Below are 6,872 nucleotides of genomic sequence, written 5' to 3'. Positions count from 1 at the left end.
CCCTCCCACCCCAACCACTCCAGTAACACTCAGTTTGTTTCCTGAGATTAAGAATTCCTCATAGGACTGGTTCCTAATACAGAGCTGGGGGAAATACTTAGGTAGTCATTCGTGAGTTTTCCGAAACAACCCTGGATCTCCTTTCCTATGGACACAGAACTTCTGGTCGAGCAGAGTTCTCTGACTGGCTCTCGCCAGTGGGTTTGCTGAGGGAATAAGTGGTGGCAGGTCTTCTAGGTGAGGGATGAGGTGAGGTTCTGTGCTCTCTACGGTCTTGGGGAAGGAGGTAGGCGCATGAGTAAAGAGAGGGAAGAAATGGCTGCCATGGGGACGGTGACAGGCCATGTTGTGTGAGCACCAAGATGGATGGCTGAGTCTGCCGACATTTGTAATGGAGCGCCAGACGTACCTCTATTGGCCTTTTGAGGTAGATGAGCTTTTAGGGATTCATTCTTCAAAAGAGAGAGTTCCAGTGTTCCCTCTCTCCAGTGGCAAATGGAAGTGCTCATTTCCCAACATCCTCACCAGCACAGTGTATCAGAAACCTTTTCATCGTGGTTAATCTGATATGTGAAAGATGGTGTCTTCAGTAATTTTATTGTATAATTTTTTTAAAGATTTTATTTCTTTATTTGATAGAGAGAGACACAGGGAACAGAAGCAGGCTTCCTGAGGAGCAGGGAGCCCGAAGTGGGGCTCGAACCCAGGACCCTGGGATCATGACCTGAGCCAAAGGCAGAGGCTTAATGGCTGAGCCACCCAGGTGCCCCAGTAATTTTATTTTATGTTCCTCTTATTTTGGGGGTGAAGATCATTTTTATATGTTTAAGAGCCATTTATATTATCTTTTACTGTAAACTGGTCAAGTAAGGAATTACTTTCTTGATCTTAGTAAAATGATAGTAACACTATTAGGCTCTGAAGGCCTTTCTATCAAGGCAGTGAAGGGATTTGAGATGGGAGGGTGACTCAGTCTCAGTCAGACTGAGAAATTGACCAAATGACCCTAGTCCTTGGGCATGCAGGGAATCCTCACCCTAAAGATGGATCCTATGGGTAGATTCTATAAGAAATGTAAAGAAAGTGCAAAGTGGTGGTTCCTGAGAATAAGGACATGGACCTTACTTGGAGCTGAGGGTGAACCCAGGCATCGGGGAGATGGGGCCAGGCCTGGCTAAGAGGCCTGAAATCTTCCTTCCTGGTCTCCTGAAGCAGCTTTCCTAACCAGTGCTGCAGAGGTGGGAACCCACCTTGGGGCCCCGGGGGCTGGGTGCCCCAGGGGGCGTGTCAGCCGGCCTTCCTTCCTTCTTCCTCTGCCTGGGCTGGCATCTCCAGACTGGGGCCCACTAGGAGAATGCTTCCCTAACAACATGTGGTGAGCATCTTTAAAGTTTTGTTCCAATACCCAATCTCTTGTGGACGATATTCTGTGACATACATGAAAAATGATTTCCTAGAAAAATAAAATACAAGAGTCACATAAAATAGAAGCTGAAGTTGTTTATTAGGAGAATCAATAGACATAGAATTCCTATGTCACATTGCAGTAAGTTTCTAAATGCTACTGAAATTTTGTTCTTAAAAGTAGTTATGCTTTAAGCAACAGGGCTTTAGAACAGATATTATTTTCCATTTCCCCCTCTTAGAACAGATATTATTTTCCATTTCCCCCTCTTTTATTTCTCATCGCCTTTGCTCCAGCTCCCCACCCCAGAGCTGAACCAGTCCATTTATTCGGCAACGTTTGCTCGTGCCTTCCCCTCCCACAGACGGTCTATGAGGCCACTTTATAAACAGAGGCCCTTACCCACACGGGATGGAGAGGAAGGGAACATAGTGGAAATACGGCTTTTCTTTTTTCTTTTTGCTTTGACATTTATCTGCCCCATTTCCTGACCCCAGAATCTTATTTTCGTCATGATCTCGCATTGTTGAGTTTTCACAGAGTCCTGAGAGGCTTACACCTAACCGAGAGAAAGTATATTTCCAAGAGGAACATTTAGACCTGATGTTTTTATGTAAAACCCTTGGCTTTCATATGTAAAATTATGGGACTTTTTTTTTTTTTAAGGTGGTTAATTCCACCATCAAGTAGATTGTACTTACTTGAGTTCAAACAGCTTTAAAAAAAAAAAAACCTGGGTGTTATACGCAAACAATGAATCATGGAACGCTATTATCAAAAACTACTGAAGTACTACTGTATGGTGATTAACATAACCTAAAGCAAAAAACAAGAGAATGTGAAAGTCACTCTCTCTCCCATGAAGTCCACAGATAAACCGCTGACTCCGAAGAAGAGCAGAAGACTCCTCATTTGTTCTTCTCCTGGGGTGGACTCTGCAGGGATGATTTCCGACCTCACTGAGCGATAGCTTGTCTCTGTCTGTCTCTCAGGATATGTTTCTGGAGTCCATGGCATCAGTCAGCTGCTAAAGGCATTTCTACGGAAGACAGAATGTCATTGTCAGATTCTAAGTCTTGGGGCTGGGATGGATACCACCTTCTGGAGATTAAAGGTAAATGAAAATTCCCCTTCTACTTTCCCACATTGTTTCATCTGTGAAGGTGCCTGCCTGGTTCAGAAATGTTAAAAATATATTCAGAAGGGGGACGCCTGGGTGGCTCAGTCGGTTAAATTTCTGCCTTTGGCTCAGGTCATAATCCCAGGGTCCTGGGATTGAGTCCCGCATTGGGCTCCCTGCTCTGCGGGGAGCCTGCTTCTCCCTCTGCCTCTCTCTCTCTCTCATGAATAAATAAATAAAATCTTTAAAAATATATATATATTCAGAAAGAATGCAGTGATTGCCTGTCTCGTGCCCCTGTCCCTAGCTGCTTGCACCTGCTGCCACCATCAGCCACATACGTGATGTCACCAGGGCCTCAGTGAAGCAGAGGTGCTTGGCTTCTCATCCTTTGCTGTTACAACAGGGGTTATGATAAAAATCCTTGTAGACATGTCCTCTGCACGTGTGGAAGAATGCTGTCAGTGGAATTGTGAGACCCTGAGCCCCTGCATCTGCCATATTGACGATACGAAGAGGTTTTTTTTTTATTATGTTATGTTAATCACCATACATCACATCATTAGTTTTTGATGTAGTGTTCCATGATTCATTGTTTGCGTATAACACCCAGTGCTCCATGCAGAACGTGCCCTCTTTAATACCCATCACCAGGCTAACCCATCACCCTACCCCCTCCCCTCTAGAACCCTCAGTTTGTTTTTCAGGGTCCATAGTCTCTCATGGTTCGTCTTCCCCTCCAATTGCCCCCCCTTCATTCTTCCCCTCCTGCTATCTTCTTTTTTTTTTTTTTTTAACATCTAATGTATTATTTGTTTCAGAGGTACAGATCTGTGATTCAACAGTCTTGCACAATTCACAGTGCTCACCGTAGCACATACCCTCCCCAGTGTCTATCACCCAGCCACCCCATCCCTCCCACCCCCACCACTCCAGCAACCCTCAGTTTGTTTCCTGAGATTAAGAATTCCTCATATCAGTGAGGTCATAGGATACATGACTTTCTCTGATTGACTTATTTCGCTCAGCATAACACCCTCCAGTTCTATCCATGTCGGATAACGAAGATTTTATTGTCATCATGACAGTGTCCTTGGTAGAGTTTGGGGATGTGCAAGGCTGGGTGATGGTGATAGGAAACAAAGGCCTTTTGTAGCTCTTCCCTGATTTGGTCCCTCACCTCCTCTGTTAGGGGGCAAGAACAGGTGTATGTAACTACTCTCATTCACAGGAAATGCGATGGGTCTGGTTAGTGGCAGAACCAGGACAATATGGACTGCAGCTCCTGCAAGTCCAGGTTCCTTCCCTGTTCTATATACAGAGCGCTGTGCTTGTTCAGGGGGGTCTTTGCAGTCTGTCGATTTGTGGTGCGTCTGTACCTCAGGCCCCACGTCTGTACCGTGTCATAAGTCATAAAGGCACACCCACAGCACTTACTAGGGCAGGTCCTGCTGGGAGAGTCTCTCGCGTGTTTATTTCCTCAGGAATCCTCACAACCCCGTGAAGTGCTGTCACTTTCTCTACTGTGCAGATGAGGAACGCTTGGCCCAGGGAGTTTAGTGACTTCTAGCGCCTCACAGCAGACACGTGGTGGAGCTGGAATCTGAAGCCCATTCCCCAGCTCCAGAGTGCCGGCCCTTTCCCCCCCCACCGTGCTCTCCTCTCACACTAAAAGTAGGTGTACCACAACACAGTGCTCACCCTCACCGTGCAGGATGCTTTGTGATATTAGCTGTTGTGTCCTATTTGATCCCCTAAATGCTGGTCCCAACCCCCCCCCAACATTGGTTTCCTGACCCTCCCTAATCTATCTCAGTCTGGGTTTTGGAAAAGTCTGTTAGGTCCTACTTCCCCAGCACCTCTCAGTGCCTCCCCACGTCCATCCCAGTGGCAGCTCCCCCCCCAAGTTCAGGCTCCCCGTGACTTCTTCCCCGGACCTTCTTCCTGGACAGCTGTGAGATCCTCCTAACTTTTGTCCTCCATCCGTTCTTCATGCGGAGACCAAAGTCACCTAAACAATACATTTCTGACCATATTTTTCCTAATTTAAGGCGCTAAGTACGGCTTTGCTATTTGGGGCCTAGTGTTCAGTACGTGAAGATGGTCAGTCCGTGTATGAGGGAATACAGAATTAGAAAACTTACTGTGTATCGTTCCTCAGGATGAAGATCTTCTCCCAAGTAAGTATCCTAAGGTCGGCTTTCCAATGATAGTCACGAGAAAGCTGCACAGCCTCAAGTAAGTGTGGCTTGGAGCAGAGGACAGAGCCGGCTGGATTCAGAGGCAGCGGTCAGTAGGGGGCTGGTCTGCATGCCGGAGACCTCATTTTAGGGGGCTCTCCTTGCACCCCCACACCGCTTTCTTGCTGGCCCCGGGATCCTCATTCCAACCTGTCGAGCAGTCCTTCCAAATGCAGTAGACACCCTCCGTTGGGACTGTTCTGTCCATGAACGTCATTTCTCTGAACCTTAAAAAGAAATGACCTACGATAGTTTAATCGTTGGAATTGTTCTGTGTCTTTTGTGTACTTGGATATCTCCAGGGCATAGAGAGGTGCCAGGCCCAGAGCAGATGCCAAGTAAATATTGTTTGTGCGAATGATGAGGAGGCTGAACTTAGTCATTTACTATACGTGAGATATTCCGGGGGCGACCATGAGGCCAGGTTTTAAAAAGTTTGCAGAGTTGTAGAGGATGAGTTTGTGAATCTCTGCTGGGACTTTTTGTAGTACCACGTGAAATGCTTCAGTTGGATCATCATTCAGTGCTCAGAGCAGACTCGTGAATTCTGGGGGGGAAACCGAGGCTCAAATCAGTGAATCGAATTTCCGTCAGGGCACCTGTGGATGAAGGGGTGGGGCTGAGATCTAAACCCTGGCCTCAGTTCAAGGTTTCTCAGTGGTTTTACTGCACTCCCTTCCCTCTTTTTAAATGAGTGATTTCAATAAAATGTCAAGTCTTACATTAAAAAATTTTTAGTGAACCTAAAAGTTTCAGCTTGTCCCTCATAGATGTCTGATTCTCATCATCTGGAAATAATTTTCAAGTATGAGGTTGTTCTACTTAACCTATAAAAAGAAGGTTTTCACCCTTTCTAAATACAAGATTCTGTTACAGTAAATGTGCTTTTTAGTTGCCGTCTGGCATCTGAGGCTGTGCATCTGCAGAGGACATCCTAGCTTCTTGGAACCCCGAGTGAAATAAGAGTAAGTGGGCTCTCACTTAAGCCCAGAGGTGGCTTCTGGGCTGAAAAATGCATTGGCCTTTGTGTATGGTTGTTGTGATAGAGGATTTGGCTCTCTGAGGTCTGATTTTTTGCATATTGTGAAGGAGGGGACTCATCACATAAATGTTACTGACTTCAGGTCTGAATAGGAGTCCGTTTTTCAGTTAACTGTGAGCAATATGCACTGTGTTAAAAATTGTGTTGGAGAAGAGACAGGAGACTAGAGATGGCTCGGAAAACACTGCAACATTGGGAAAATTGTTGCTGACCTATCTTGGTCGAGTTCTGAGTCGTCAGTATCTGATGGTCAGATTGTGAGTGGACATCCGATATTGAGTGTCCTGCTTAGTGACCTCGCCTGAACCCCGATCCACTGAATTGTGAGTGCGTGTGCTGACGGCCAGATGTCAGGAAGCAGAAGGCCCTGTGCAGTGATGGCCCTTGCAGGATGTATTTGCCGTTTCTGGAGTGGGTGTTTGCAGTTTTGCTGAAACTGAGCTCCTGGACTCATTTCTCTCTCTTTCCCATCTTCCCACAGAGTCAAGCCTTTCTTATCACAACCCATTATACAATTACAGTCAGAGGGCCCACTTCAAATCGGCAAGTACCCTTATCCTATGTGGTACAGCATGGACTATAGAACTCTCTTTGCTTTTTTTCCCGTTTTCCTTTTAAATGGTGTGTGTGTGTGTGTGTGTGTGTGTGTGTGCATCAGAATCTGTGTGTGCGCCCATGATGTCACACAGCGTGTACTTCTGCTGATACATTTACACTGCATCGTATTTACTGTGAAGCAATTTAGAGCAGATGTCCATAGGTCCCCGTTGTTAAATCTTTATAAGTGTGTTTCAGTGATTTGCAAATGGTGCAAAAATAGATTTTTTCTGGAATTTCTCGCTTTCCAGCTTTCTTTAGGAACATCCAGTCCGGCAACATCAGACCCTCCCTCCTACATGGCTGCTTCATGGAGGGGGGCAGTCACCCTCCAGTCTCACCCCCACTGCTCCCCGCTGTATGTACCTGACCTGTTCCACCTATTAGGTCACCTCCTTGGCCCCTGTGCTCAGGTTTTCCTCCTTCGCGTTTTAATTATGAGTGTTTCCAGCAACTCTCTGCTCAGTT

The 6,872-nt window shown here is 46.2% G+C and overlaps 1 long non-coding RNA gene across 2 annotated transcripts; it reads left to right on the top strand.

Annotated features, from left to right (window-relative positions):
- Window positions 1-104: 104 nt before the first annotated feature.
- On the top strand, window positions 105-6,281 carry LOC112818099 (uncharacterized). Of its 2 annotated transcripts, none has more exons than XR_003206523.2 (4): window positions 105-763; window positions 2,398-2,519; window positions 4,057-4,199; window positions 5,642-6,281. It is a non-coding gene; the product is annotated as an uncharacterized lncRNA (long non-coding RNA). The 2 variants fall into 2 exon arrangements; XR_003206524.2 differs by having other exon boundaries at window positions 4,010-4,199.
- Window positions 6,282-6,872: the final 591 nt, after the last annotated feature.

The sequence above is a fragment of the Callorhinus ursinus genome, unplaced genomic scaffold (assembly GCF_003265705.2).
Source record: "Callorhinus ursinus isolate GAN/ISIS: 27379988/994484 unplaced genomic scaffold, GSC_fseal_2.0 scaffold2768, whole genome shotgun sequence".
NCBI classification, from domain to species: Eukaryota; Metazoa; Chordata; class Mammalia; order Carnivora; family Otariidae; genus Callorhinus; species Callorhinus ursinus.
The sequence above is the reverse complement of the archived record's forward strand: the minus strand, read 5'-3'. Positions and strand labels throughout refer to the sequence as shown.